We start from the raw sequence: 14,890 nt of genomic DNA, 5'->3' as shown, positions 1-14,890 counted from the left end.
AAAGTCTGTTATAGGGTGACGAGAAGGGCACTGACTTCAGTCTTGCCACCCCAAACCCTGTGAAAGACACCCCTAAACCCTGCAATTACCATCTGTGTGCAGATTGGCCTTATGTCCACAGTTATGTGTGCCTAGACCCTTTTGGATGGCCCTGAATTATGATCAGTTTGAGGAAAGAAAGTGGACAGTGGCTGAGCTGATAAGGGGAGAAATATGAGAGCAGAACCAGTTTTTCTTTTTTAACAGTATATGCCAACAAAGGTCCATCTAGTCAAAGCTATGGTTTTTCCAGTAGTCATGTATGGATGTGAGAGTTGGACTATAAAGAAAGCTGAGTGCCAAAGAATTGATGCTTTTGAACTGTGGTATTGGACAAGACTCTTGAGAGTCCCTTGGACTGCAAGGAGATCAAACCAGTCGATCCTAAAGGAAATCAGTGCTGAATATTCATTGCAAGGAGTGATGCTGAAGCTGAAACTCCAATACTTTGGCCACCTGATGCAAAGAACTGACTCATTTGAAAAGACCCCAATGCTAAGAAAGATTGAAAGCGGGAGAAGTGGAAGACAGAGGATGAGATTGTTGGATGGCATCACCAACTCGATGGACATGAGTTTGAGCAAGCTCCGGGAGTTGGTGATGGACAGGGAGGCCTGGTGTGCTGTAGTCCATGGGGTCGCAAAGAGTCAGACATGACTGAGCGACTGAACTGAACTGATCTCTAAGCGAGCTAAATGGAGACTCAGTGAACAGTTTCTCAAACACATTTTCACAGTGGTCTTCACGGAGTCATAAGCAATGTTTCTGTTGGTGAGAAACCACGACCAAGAGTAAGAATAATGGCTCTGATTAATTACATATGCTACCTCACTGCCTCCCCATGAATCCCGGCAAAAAATGACCTTCTTTGTACAGATGAATGAAGTTTTCCTCTGATCTTCTGGCTCCACCACTAGTAACAGGCACTTAGTAGGCCCCCAAGAAGTACATGCTGACTAAATGAATGTGTGAATTAGCAGATGCTTCCACTAATACATAGGTGCATCCATGTTGGGAGACATGCATGATCTCAGCATGCTACTGCCATGATAAAACCTGGAGAAGGTCAGGCTGTACTCCCGTAGACCAGCCTAAGGTAGGGGCTAAAGCTGGTGTCCATTAATGAGACCCCTGGTCTAGAGGCTCCATACTTGTAGCCTGTGCCACCAACATGAGTATGAATTCTGATCTTCAAAGCAACAATCTTATCCCACCTTCCACTTTTATCCTTTACAAATTCTAATTCTAAAAAATTATAGCCTTCAGTGAGAGAAAAGGTAGAAGAAAAAAAAAAAACAGGAAAACGCTAGGTCTTGAGCACTTCTGCTAAGTGTGTGAATTTCTTCAATCTCTTTGGAGATGATTTGTCATAAATATACATATGACCTTTGTCCCAGCAAATTTGCTTCCAACTTTCTGCTAAAGCGATGATCAGAAGCAGCCGCAAACATAAATAAGCAGCAAGGCATAAGTCCTCAGAGTCTCTAAAAAAAGAGAAGATCGGTAACATCCCAAGGCCTTTCAACATCATAAACTTCAAATGTCCACAGCACACAGGCCATCATGCAACCGACTATCTGAAAATTATATTTAACATTATGAGAAATCGTTCCACTAGGACATTGAGAGAAAAGAACAGAATACAAAACAGCATGATCCCAGGTTTGCAGAGCACATGGAAGACAATGCAGCATCCTCACCAGGCATGTTCATCCTGGAGCTTTTCTGCCTAGGATCAGATCCCAGGACAAGAGGCAGAGGGTCAGGATCAAGCAACAGCAAGGCCACCATACGAGCCACTGCAGACCCGTGAGGTCCGAGACAGGGTGGGGAGGGCTGGGAAGTGGGGAGGCGCCCACACAGCATCCACAGGTACAGGGACAACAGCTCTTTGGGGGGTATTACCTCCCATTCTAAGGAGATCAGACTGGGATGGAGGTGGGAAAGGAAGGGGTGCTGATCTGCATTCCCTCCACCGAGTAGAGACAATGTATCACTGTTATTTCACTAACAAACCCTGAGAAAGAAACTTTCTCTTTTCCTTCTTTCTTTCCTCCCTTCTTTCCTTCTTCCTTCCTGTCTTTCTTTTGTCTCCTCTGAGTTTTCAACTCCACAGAACTCACAAACCCAGATGCCGACACAGGAGGCCGGCGTGTCAGAGACCGTGTCCTCCGAAAGCTCCATCCCAACCAGGGCACCTCCTGCAAGCAGGAGGGCGGGCCCAGCATGACCAGACCTGCCTGGTCTCCAAGGGAGGCTATAAACCCACATCGCTGTGATGCCTCCCCATTTTTAAATTTCAATAGCAAGCTAAAGCTGTAACAAACATGAGGTGCGCTGTGGTTTGCTACCTGACATCAACACCACACCCTCCATGAGAGATACACACAGGGAGGACAGAGTCCATGGAAGAAAGGAAGGGTTAGAGGGGTGAGGAGACAGACATTTCTCAGGTGTCCTGGAGCCCAGCTTCTGTCACTGAGCCCTGTGTAGGGGCTGACAAAGCTGGAGCAGTGCCTGTCAGAACCAAGAACACAGTTTCCAGGTACAGACCCTGGGCCTTGCTCCCACAGCATGGGGAGGGGTCACGAACTCTCCAGCTACTGACCCTACTGCTTGAGTTCTTGCCCTCAACTCCTTTCCACTACGTTCTATTTTGATGAGATCCAGCTCACATACCTGGAACATGGGAAACTCAATATATGGGAAGATAGTGAGGCCCAGAGGAGACTACACAATATCTGGTGGACGGAAGCCAGACTGGCACCCTCAGTTACCACCCCAAAGGGGAGTCTGAAGAATGTCCCTGAAGGGGAGGGATGCGGGCGAGGACTAGCTCAGGATAACTCTGAAGGTCTCACATCTGTGGGGTGAAAAACGTGAGGCATTGTTGGCTCTTGCTGAGTGAGGATTTATCATATGACCATTCAGCTCAACAACAAATAGTTTCAACTGATATCAGATCCTGTGCAAGGTTGAGGCATTTGCTAAGCATGAGGGCACTCAGATTAGAGTAAGGTGTGCAGCCCTAGAGATGGCTGGCGGTGCCCCTTGCCCCCTTGCTTCAGCATAAACAACTAATGCCAGTTCTCCACTCTCCCCACACTGGGTGCAGAGCAGAAACATACAACATTGGGACTGATGTCCTGGGTTTGCACTTTGGCTCCCCAGAACTTTACCTGTGTGACCTTGATCAAGTGGCATAACTTCAAGTTCCTCATCTGCAAAACATGTACCATGATGATAAATGGGGATCACCATGGGGATCACATGTGTTACTGGGATGAGCAAGGGTCCCTGAGAGGGCTTTGCAAACTCCTAAGTCTGGAACAAATATTAATTATTCTTCCTCTTCTGTTTCTGTTATGCATCCGGTCCCATTACTTCAAGGTAAATAGAAAGGGGGGAAATGGAAACATTTTTTATTTATTTTATTTTAAATAAAACACAAGACTTTATTTTCTTGTGCTCCAAAATCACTGCACACATGACTTCAGCCATGAAATTAAAAGACATTTGCTCCTTGTAAGAAAAGCTATGACAAACCTAAACAGCTATTACAAAGCAGAGACAGCACTTTGCCAACAAAGGTCTGGATAGTCAAAGCTATGGTTTTTCTAATAGTCATGTGCAGATGTGAGAATTGGACCACAAAGAAGGCTGCTGCTGCTGCTGCTGATGCTGCTGCTGCTAAGTCACTTCAGTCGTGTCCGACTCTGTGCGACCCCATAGACGGCAGCCCACCAGGCTCCCCCATCCCTGGGATTCTCCAGGCAAGAATACTGGAGTGGGTTGCCATTTCCTTCTCCAATGCATGAAAGTGAAAAGTGAAAGTGAAGTCACTCAGTCGTGTCTGACTCTTAGCGACCCCATGAACTACAGCCCACCAGGCTCCTCCATCCATGGGATTTTCCAGGCAAGAATACGGGAGTGGGTTGCCATTTCCTTCTTCAGGGGATCTTCCTGACCCAGGTATTGAACTCTGGTTTCCTGCACTGCAGGTGGATTCTTTACTGACTGAGCTACCACTTACCATTCTAAACATTTAAAGTGTATAAATACATTCACACTGTTGTACAAGCATCATCACCATCTACCTCCAGAATTCTTTCCTTATCCAACTGAAACATTGTACCCATTAAACATAAACTCCCTTTCCTCCCTTCCCCCAGTCCTTGATAACCCTAATTCTTCTTTCTCTTTCTATGGGATAGATTCATAAAATTGGCTCTTAAGGATATCTATTTGAATATCTGTCCTGCCAGCCTCTCCCTGAGCCCAGCGTGTCTCATTTCTGCTCTCCACCCTGAACTCCTTTCAGGTGAGTTGAAAATCATCAGCTGCTGCAGCAGGATTTATTCCTGGAAAAGGTATATGTCAAGTGCCCATGGCAAGTGCCAATTTTCAGCAGATGGAGCCCCTCAGGGTTATAAATTCAACCATATCTTGAGAGGCATTTCATGACCATTTTATCCCACGGTGCTAGGAAGCTTCTTTCCAAGATCAGGCAAAGAACTATGGATTGGTCAGTGATGCTGGGAAAAGAATACAGGCCAGGAGCAGACCCAAGGTTGAAAAGCCATATCTTCACTACCCTGGAGAAAGTGCACAGCTCAAAGTGTTGCAGACCAGAACATCCCTCGGAACCCACTCAGTTGCTAGACTCCTGCTGGTAAGTCAGACCCCACTCTTACCTTTCTTTCCAAATGTATACTATGGGCAACTTGGCTCTAGGATCACCAGAACTGTAACTAGCAAGATGCTCAAGCACAGGGAGGAGGGTAAAGGTGACGGTGATGAGTGCAGGAGACGGGTGGCACGACCTGTATGGGGAGCTCAGGTGGAGCTCCCACACCCACACTCCCACTGCAAGGGGCCTGAGCCTGATGGGACTCACATGCTCCTCATGACTAATCACCAGCCTCTGCAAGGTGAGGTGTGCAGGAGTGGTCATGCAAGGAGAGGTTGCCAGTCCTCGTCCCAACCAATGCCAGGACTCCACAGCTGCCACCACCGCTATCTCCAGTTAAATCACAACCCAAGCCCACACCTCTAGGGACCACAACCACCACCTTCCCACCAGGATATGACCCCCTTCCAATATCCAGGCCCTGGGAGCTGGGGCTCAGGCCACTTATGAGAGGCAGATGACATTGGAAAAGGGTGCTCATTTCTAACCTCCAACCTCATTTCCTCCTATTTTCCACTTCAGGCTATTTTCAGCCTCCCCACCCTCTATGAGCCTTGTCCCCTATCAGTTGCTCCTATGTCCTCATACACCATGCCTCGACTAAACACAATGTCATTCCTATTCAGACTGACTCTGATACAGGCAAAAATGAGAGAGGAAGAGAAGGCAGCTCCTTACTTTCTTCTCTTGTTAATTCACTCCAAATACATTGACTGAATCCCTGTACTGCTAAGATCTGTGGATACAAAATTGAACACACCATCCCCAGGTTCAAGGAAGTTACCTTCTCGGTTGGGATTTTACAGTAAATAAGAGATCTCCATATTCTAGCCAACTCAGTCCTTCAGATGACTTTGATCAGGAAAAAAAAAAAATAATGCAGTGGGAATGGTCATCCTGTTTCTACCCACTTCTAGAAGGTATTGTTTATCTCCTCAGTACTGTATCTTGTTATGCTAGAGGACTAGATGGAGATGTGATATGAACAGAAGTAAGGAAGATGAGACAGGTAGGTCAGAATGTGAGGTAACAAAGATAAAATATTTAAGAAGCTGAAGTATTGAGAAAGATATGGGACTGGAGTTGGAAAATAGATTTTCAAGAGAAGTTAGTCATTGTGGTATGTATAATCCCCAATTCAGTGCTCAGGAGATCTCCAGTGAAGACTTGGTCTTTTTTTTTTTTTTTTGGAACACAAGTCAGATTCATCTAGCTGTTTCTCAGTCCTGGGCCTTCCTCCTGGCTCCAAAACTATGTCCAGCAGTTCAGCCCAGATCAACTGAGAAAGGTTTCATTCTCTGAGCCTTCAACATACCCAGTTTATAAGAGCTCTTGCATATGAACCCTTTGATCCTCCTTAGACAAGTTAAAGACAACCCATCAGGATCCTCTGTCCATGGGATTTTACAAGCAAGAATTCTGAACTGGGTTGCCATTTCCTTCCCCAGGAAAATGTCCCAACCCAGGGATCAAACTTGGTTCTCCCACATGGCAGATAGATTCTTTCCAGACAGAGCCAACAGGGAAGCCCAACTATTAAAAGAAGCAAGAGGAAACCAACGTGAAGGAAAATGTAACCTCAGATAATGAAACGTCAGATAATGTCAAGGTGTTCTCTACCCAGTCTGCCCTCTTCAGTGTCACATCAGGAATCCCACAAGGGGAAAGAGCCCCTTCTGGTCTCTGCAGGAAATCTTTTTAAATTTTATTTTTCTTTTATAATGAAATTTAGTTGATTTACAATGCTGTATCAGTTTTAGCTGTGTGGGAAAGTGATTCTATTACACATATTCATGAATCCTTACTTTTTTAGATTCTTTTCCCATACAGGTTATTACCAAATATTGATTAGAGTTCCTTGTGCTACACAGTAGGTGCTAGTTGATTATTTATTTTATAGATAGTCAATTTTATACATTAATCCCAGATTCTCACTTTATCCCTCTCTCCCCACCTTTTCACTTTGGTAACCATAAGATTGATTTTGAAGGCTCTGAATCTGTTTCTGTTGTCAAGAAACCATTTGTGATGAACCAGGATGAGTCATCAGCTGGAGGTAGGAGTATTTTTCATAGCAATAGAGGCCATTTCACACTAGCTTTTCATACTGCCCCCCTCACCTACACACACACACACACACACACACACACACAATCTATGCTTTTAAGAGCAAGATGAAGGAACTAATGGGATTGCTGATAAACTGCATAGCCGAACAGGTCGGGCTCAGTCTTCAGTTTGGGTCCCCTTTGGCGTCCCACTGCAGCCCCTCACACTTGTGTTCCCACTGACCTTGGCATCAGCTGTGATAAGCTTCCAGGAGGTCAAACAAAGCTCTCCAAGCCCTCAGACCAGCTAGATGTGAGAGGGAAAAACCAGCCTCTCCTCCAGGCAGTCCAAGGCAGTCCCCAGAGCAGCTGTAGGCCAGTCTCCACTTGCCCCACTCAGGCCTGGAGACCCACAAAGCAGCACCTTCATTCCAGAGCTGGATAGCTCCTGACAGCGATCACACAGCTCATGAGAGGCTGACTCACAACTCCAACTTGCCCAAGTTCCAGTCCCAGTTTTGTCACAAAATTTCCTGGGTGTAGAGCAACCATGGTCAAGTCCTGGCTGCTCTCTTGGCCTTGATTCCTCAACTGCAAAGACAGAGTTGGGACCAGATACTCCCTCAAATCATGACATGACCTGAGGCAGCTTCCAAGTCATCAACAAGCTCCTCACATACAGCAGGTGTAACAGGTAAGAATTTGACTCCAACACACCTGATTAATTTTGCCAACTACACACTGTCCCTCACCATCTGGCACTACCAGGATGGAATCATTAGCCACTGACATCACTGACTTTCAACACACCCTGCAAAGAGGTCAGGGCAGAGGTCAGGAAGGAGGCACTCGGTGCTCTGGGAAAACTGACAGAACAAGCCTTCGGAGAAATATTTTCAAAAGGAGATTTTATGAGCCCATTTTATTGTATATTCTCATATATAGAAAAGCACTAGCATCATAAACAGAGACATCTGCTCCTCATAACAACCAGTGGCCTCTGCCAAAGTGTGTGCTTGACTGCACATCCCCCTGCACCAGATCACGTATACACTGACCTCTCCCACACACGAGCCTCTTTAATGAAGTTCCTCAGGGCTATGTGAGAGGCTCTGTCACAGGCTATAGTTCTCACTTTGCCTCAAACAAAACTAAGCTCACAAGTCTCATATTGTGCTCTTATTTATTTGACAATTTTATTTAAAGCTCATATAGCACTTACCAGGATTCGAAGCACTGTACACACTAACTCAGTTGGTTCTGTTATTATCCAGTGTTTAAAGATGGGAAAACCTGAGGCACAGACAGACGAAGAAACTTGCCCAAGGACACACAGCTAGTAGATGGGCAAGCTGGGATTTAAACCCAGGACATCCTGGCTTCCCTGGTGGCTCAGGTGGTAAGGCATCTGCCCGCAATGCAGGAAACCTGGCTTCGATCCCTGGGTCGGGAAGATCTCCTGGAGAAGGAAATGGCAACCCACTCCAGTATTGTTGCCTGGAAAATCCCATGGACAGAGGACCCTGGTAGGCTACAGTTCATGGGGTCGCAAAGAGTTGGACAAGACTAAGCGACTTCACTTTTTTTCTTTCATCTGGCTCCAGCACTATGTTCTTAAGTGCTCTGCTCACTCCCATTTTGGAAGGATGTCATACACCCTTATCTATAACTCAAGTTCCATCTTCTCACTCATCAAGCCAGAGAAAACTTATACCCCACTCTTTTTACTCCTCCATAGAATCCTTGGCAATTTGTGGTGTCAGAAGGAAAATGAAATGAGGTGGTGTTTGTGCAGACACCATGAGGTCACCCTCATATAGCAGTTCCCCCAGCCACATGGTGGCATGCCACTGGACTCTGCATCTGAGAAGGCCACAGCGCCGCCTTCCCAAGGTCCAGGCAGAGAAGCGGTCAGTCCTAGGGGATCACAGCAATTCCTCTGAAGGCTACATGCTCAGGGATCAGACTACATTACCCACCGACCTCCAGTAGAAGTTCTGCCCCTTCCTGTAGTCGTGACAGGAGAATCAGCCTCAGCGTGGACCACCCCACTTTCCCTAAAGAGGGCTTCCTCCTCCTTTCCACCCCACCAATTACCCTTTTGTATTTCTCCTCTTCTAAATTCCTTTAACTTGCCATCAAACCACAAGCAAGGGTGGGAGCTGGGAGCTTTCTTCAATGCAGTTGTAGAACGCCAAAAGCTCTTGACTCTCACTCCGTTCCTAAGCCTGGAGTATGACCTTTCCGTGCCATCTTTCCTAGGGTCTGAGAACAGGAGGGAAGTGAACATTTTTGGATATCACACACACAGCCCAATCTGTGTGAGATTCTTCTAAACAGTTTGAATAACAAGGGTAAGTTAATGACAGAAGCTGTTATCAAATTAAAGTGACATCTGCCTTCCTCCCATCTAACATTTGTCCTCATTCTACTCAGAAAATTCACCACAGAATAAATGTAGTCCTTTTTTGTGTGTGAAAAAACTTTTAGAGACTTTCAGTTGTTCCTTGTACCTCTACCAACGTCTTGATTTTCCCGTATGAACAACCCTTCAACATTTCTGTCCACAGTCACCTTCCTCAAGGAAAGGAAGGAATGGAAGCTAGAGGTCATGGCCTTCACTCACTGTTCAAAGGGTCTTCTCCGGCCCATCTCTATAGCTTCCAGTTTCTCTTAATGTACTTCCTTTCTCTTCACATCTTTACTCTCTTGTATCCATCTTATGTTTTAGCCTCATTTTCCCTTGTTCTCCTCCATTATCACAATCTAACATCTCAGTCACCTACTCAAAGATCCCCATCACCCCCAGGATAAATCCCACACTCTTGAATGTGGATTTGAACATCAAGCCCCACCCCAACCCACCCTGGGACCTGTTCTTGGTTACCGTTTTCTACATTGTCCTGTGTATCATTAGTGCTGTTGTACAGATATTCAAGTCTTCATCCTAAACTCAACCTGGATTACACATCCATATTCCCTCATATTTCATTGTGGTCCTACGGCTTGTTTATACCAACATAATACTGGTATCCGTGATACAGGTCACTCCTGACAAATGCTTTCATAGTGTCCATTGAAAAAAATGCACATACTAAAAGTTGACGATTCTGTATAATTCGGCAAACTGTATGAGGACTTCAAGCCAAGGGCAGCCTCTCAGATCTCAGGTACCACTCTGAAGAGGTAAAAGAGGAACCAGGATATATGGGAGTTTTGCAACACAAAAGATAATTGGAACATTAAAAATTGCTATTCATCAAAAGAAATTAAATATCTTAAAGAATTTAATAGTATTTCAATGTATGGGGAAGGAAATGGCAACCCACTCCAGTGTTCTTGCCTGGAGAATCCCAGGGATGGGGGAGCCTAGTGGCCTGCCATCTATGGGGTTGCACAGATTCGGACACGACTGAAGCGACTTAGCAGCAGCAGCAGCAGCAGCAGCAATGTGTGGGAAGATGCAAAAGCCTGGGCACATTGGAATCTTTCCTTTGATATGCACCTTAGCTATTTAGGGCAAGTATCCACCTTCTTATCATCCTGAGTTTCCTAGATACACAGTTGGTGGGGTGTGGGAAAGGTGGCTTCTGTAGCTGAGACTTGATGGAGGGCATCCTTCTGCCATCCTGAATACCTTTCCGAGTGACCACTGGGAGTGGATGTGATGTGATCGCTGGATGGCGGTACAGCATTTGTTTACTAATCTGGCATTCACAGTAGTCAGCATACACATTGGCACATGGCTGGCCCCCTGCTGTGACACCAGTGACACTGCCGATGGTGAAGCCCCCATCAGTGTGCATCCCCAGAAGTCTCCACTCGGAGTCCCAGACAACTTGTGATGCTTGGCATGCCTCCTAGCTTCATTGAATTACACACAGCTGTGATCCAGGTGACCATCTTGCTTAGTTTTCTAAACTTGTGGTTTTCATTCTGGAAGCTGTATATTGTAGTTCTTCCTTCTTCTGTCTGCACTCCGATGGATGAGGATAAGAAGCTTATGCAAACTTCCTGATGGGAGTGACTGACTTGGGGGAAACTGGGTCTTGTTCTGGTGGGCAGGGCCATGCTCAGTAAATCTTTAATCCAATTGTCTGCTGATGGGTGGGGCTGTTCTCCGTTGCTATTAGTTGTTTGAACTGAGGCAGCCCAGTCCTGGAGTCTATAGGCTTTATAGTACAGTTAAAGCTACAGTCCAAAAGAACTTAAGCCAACACACACCTCGCAGGACTGCTGCTACCAGTGCCCCTGTGCATGAGGCAGGCCACTGCTGACACAAGTTGCCACAGGAGACCCTCAAAACTCAAGACTCTGGCTCAGTCTCTTGGGGGTCACTGCTCCTTCCCCCGGGTCCTGATGCATGCAAGGATTTGTTTGTATCTTCCAAGAGTCTCTGTTTCACCCAATCCTGTGGAAGTTTTATAATGAAATCCCACTGACCTTCAAAGTCAGATTCCTTAGGGATTCTGAGTCCCTTTGTCAGATCCCTAGGTCGGGAAGTCTGATATGGGGCCTAGAGCCTTCGCAAAAGTGTGAGAACTTCTCCGGCATTATTATTCTCCATTATGGGTCATCCACCAGGTGGGTATGGGATTTGGCTTCAACGTGATTGTGCCCCTCCTACAATCTCCTTGTGGCTTCTCCCTTGTCTTGTGACATGGGGTGTCTTTTTTTTTTTTTTTTTGGTGGGTTCCAACATCCTCCTGTCAAAATCTGGGAGATAGTGAAGGACAGGGAAGCCTGGCATTCTGCAGTCCACGGGGTTACAGTTGGACTTGAATTAGCGACTGAACAACAACGAAAGTACTGAGTCTTGCTCCTCCTAGAAGGCTTCACGTCCAGATCCGCCTTGGCTGAGGGGGCATGCACACCCAGGGGAGGTTCCCAGGGTGAGTCAGGTATGGAAAAAGAGATCAGATAATTGGCCTGAAGGAAGACAAAGACCCTGAAGAACTGACCTGTATAAATAACTTTACTGCCTCTTTACTGCACTCCTACTCACTAGGCAGTTGCCCACACCCTTTCTCTCCAGGTGGCCTCGCTTCTAGCTCATCTGTACAAACCATTTCTCTGTGGGCTTTCCCGCTTGTTGTGCTATGTCTCTCACAATAAACTTTGTACCTCCATCTATAGTTTCTGCCTCTGTGATAAATGCATTTTTCACTAGGGACAAAGATCCAGGGGAAAATAGATTCTAGCCTCTAGCCCTTGCTGGTCTGGTGGCTAGGATTCCTGGTTTTCATCCAGGCTACCAGGTTCAATTCCTTGGCAGGGAATCAAAATCTTGCTTCACACCACATCTCACTGCTGCCTCACCGAGATCAGAACTACAACACTACTCTCTCAGTCCACCCAGGGTGTCAGAGACCTGAGGCTACATGTCCAAGATCAAGGTGCTGGTCAATTGTGTTCCTGCTGGGAACCCTCTTCTTGGCCCAGACAGTTTTCTCCTTGCTGTGTCCTCACACGTGATGGGGAGGGATATCGAGGGAGGAGAGAAGGAGGAGGGAGAGGAAGGAGGGAGAGAGAGGAGAATGAGAGAGAGAAAGAGAGGAAGTTCTCAGGTGCCTCTTCTTATAAAGGCCCTGATCCCATCATGACAGCCCCACCATTAAGACCTCATCTCAGCTGAATAACCTCCCAAAGGCCCTGCCTCCTAATACCATCACATCAGTAGTTAAGGATTCAACATTCGAATTTGGGGCTACACACAATTCAATCCATAGCAACTACTCAAATCTGTTCCTTTAAAGCAAAACACACCCTCCTTAAAATTTTATTTTTTTACCATTTATTCATTTTTGCTGAAGTATTTAAAGGAAGAGACTGTTGTTGGTCTTGTTTAGTCCAACTCTTTTGTGACCCCATGGATTGTAGTCTGCCAGGCTCCTCCACCCATGGAATTTTTCAGGGAAAAATACTGGAGTGGGTTGCAATTTCTTTCTGCAGGGGATCTTCTCCACCCACAGATCAAACTGACATCTCCTGCATTGCAGGCAGATTCTTTACCACTCAAGATGCCTGGGAAGCCCAAGTAAGAGTACCATTTTACAAAATGTACATAACCAAAAATGCTATTTTGTTGCAAATAAAATTAACATTTGATACCCAGCCCATGTTCAAATTGCCCTCAGTTCAGTTCAATCACTCAGTCATGTTCGACTCTTTGTGACCGCATGGCTTGCAGCACACCTGCCTTCCCTCCATCACCAACTCCCAGAGGTTGCTCAAACTCATGTCCGTCGAGTCAGTGATGCCATCCAACCATTTCATCCTCTGTTATCCCCTTCTCCTCCTGCCTTAAATTTTTCCCAACACCAGGGTCTTTTTAATGAGTCAGCAACAGATGGCCAAAGTATGGGAGCTTCAACTTAAACATCAATCCTTTCAACGGATATTCAGGATTGATTTCCTATAGGATGGACTGGTTTGATCTTGAAATCCAAGGGACTCTAAAGAGTCTTCTCCCAATACCGCAGTTCAAAAGCATCAATTTTTTGACTCTCTGCTTTCTTTATGGTCCAACTTTTATTTTTTTTTTTTTTTGAAAGAAACTTCCACATGTGTTCCCAGAGTGGCTTACACGTCTTACATTCCTACTGGCAATGTGTGAGTAATGCAGCTTCTCTGAACCCTCACCAGCATTTGATTTTATCATGTTTTTTAAAATTTAGTCAATCTTATAAGTAAATAGTGAATCAGCTTGTTCTAGAGAAGAAATGATGACAGAAGAAGAATCCTATGAAAGCAGGGTCTGTCCCATGTAAACTTCAATGTGGTCCAACTTTTAATATGTGACTACTGGAAAAACCAGAGCTTTGACTATATGGACCTTGTCGGTAAAGCAATGTCTCTGCTTTTTAATATGCTATCTAGGCTTGTTATAGCTTTCTTCCAAGGAGCAAGCATCTTTTAATTTCATGGCTGTAGTCACCATCTGCAGTGATTTTGGAGCCCAGAAAAATAAAGTCTGACACTGTTTCCACTGTTTCCCCATCTATTTACCATGAAGTGATGGGACCAGATGCCATGATCTTAGTTTTTTTAAATGTTGAGTTTTAAGCCAGCTTTTTCACTCTCTTCTTTCACTTTCATCAAGAGACTCTTTAGTTCCTCTTCACTTTCTGTCATAAGGGTGGTGTCATCTGCATATCTGAGGTTATTGATATTTCTCCCAGCAATCTTGATTCCAGCATGTGCTTCATCCAGCCTGGCATTTTGCATGATGTACTCTGCATAGAAGTTAAATAAGCAGGGTGACAATATACAGCCTTGATGTACTCCTTCCCAATTTGGAACCAGTATGTCGTTCCATGTTCAGTTCTAACTATTGCTTCTTGACCTGCATACAGATTTTTCAAGAGGCAGATGAGGTTGTTTGGTATTCCCATCTCTTGAAGAATTTTCCACAGTTTATTGTGATCCACACAGCCAAGGCTTTGGCATAGTCAATGAAGCAGAAGTAAATGTTTTTCTGGAACTCTCTTGCTTTTTCTATGATCCAACTGATATTGGCAATTTGATCTCTGGTTCCTCTGACTTTCCTAAATCTAGCTTGAACATCTGGAAGTTCTCAGTCACATACTTCTGAAGCCTAGCTTGGAGAAGTTTGAGCATTACTTTGCTAGCATGTGAGATGAGTGCAATTGTGCAGTAGTTTGAACATTCTTTGGCATTGCCCTTCTTTGGGATTGGAATGAAAACTGACGTTTTCAGGTCCTGTGGACACTGCTGAGTTTTCCAAATTTGCTGGCATAGTGAGTGCAGCACTATCACAGCATCATCTTTTAGGATTTGAAATAGCTCAGTTGGAATTCCATCACCTCCTATGAGCTTTGAGCGCAAAGGAGCTCAAAGGAGCTCTATCACCTCCTATGAGCTCACCTCACTATGAGCTTTGTTCATAGTGATGCTTCCTTTTATCCTTTTCCATCAGAGGGCAGACAGAATGAAAACCACAAATGTCTCCAATCTTCTAAAAAAAATCTTTAGCAGTTTATTTATTCAAATCTAGATCTAGAGGATGAACATTTGTATGTTACATTTGGTTGTTCTAGGACACTCAGTAAATGAAAGTCTCCTCCTTCCTTTTTAAACCATTTATTTGTTT

Source organism: Bos grunniens, chromosome 29 (assembly GCF_055505025.1).
Source record: "Bos grunniens cultivar Pamir isolate PY7600 chromosome 29, Bosgru_T2T1.0, whole genome shotgun sequence".
Classification (NCBI taxonomy): domain Eukaryota; kingdom Metazoa; phylum Chordata; class Mammalia; order Artiodactyla; family Bovidae; genus Bos; species Bos grunniens.
This window is presented reverse-complemented; position numbering follows the sequence as displayed.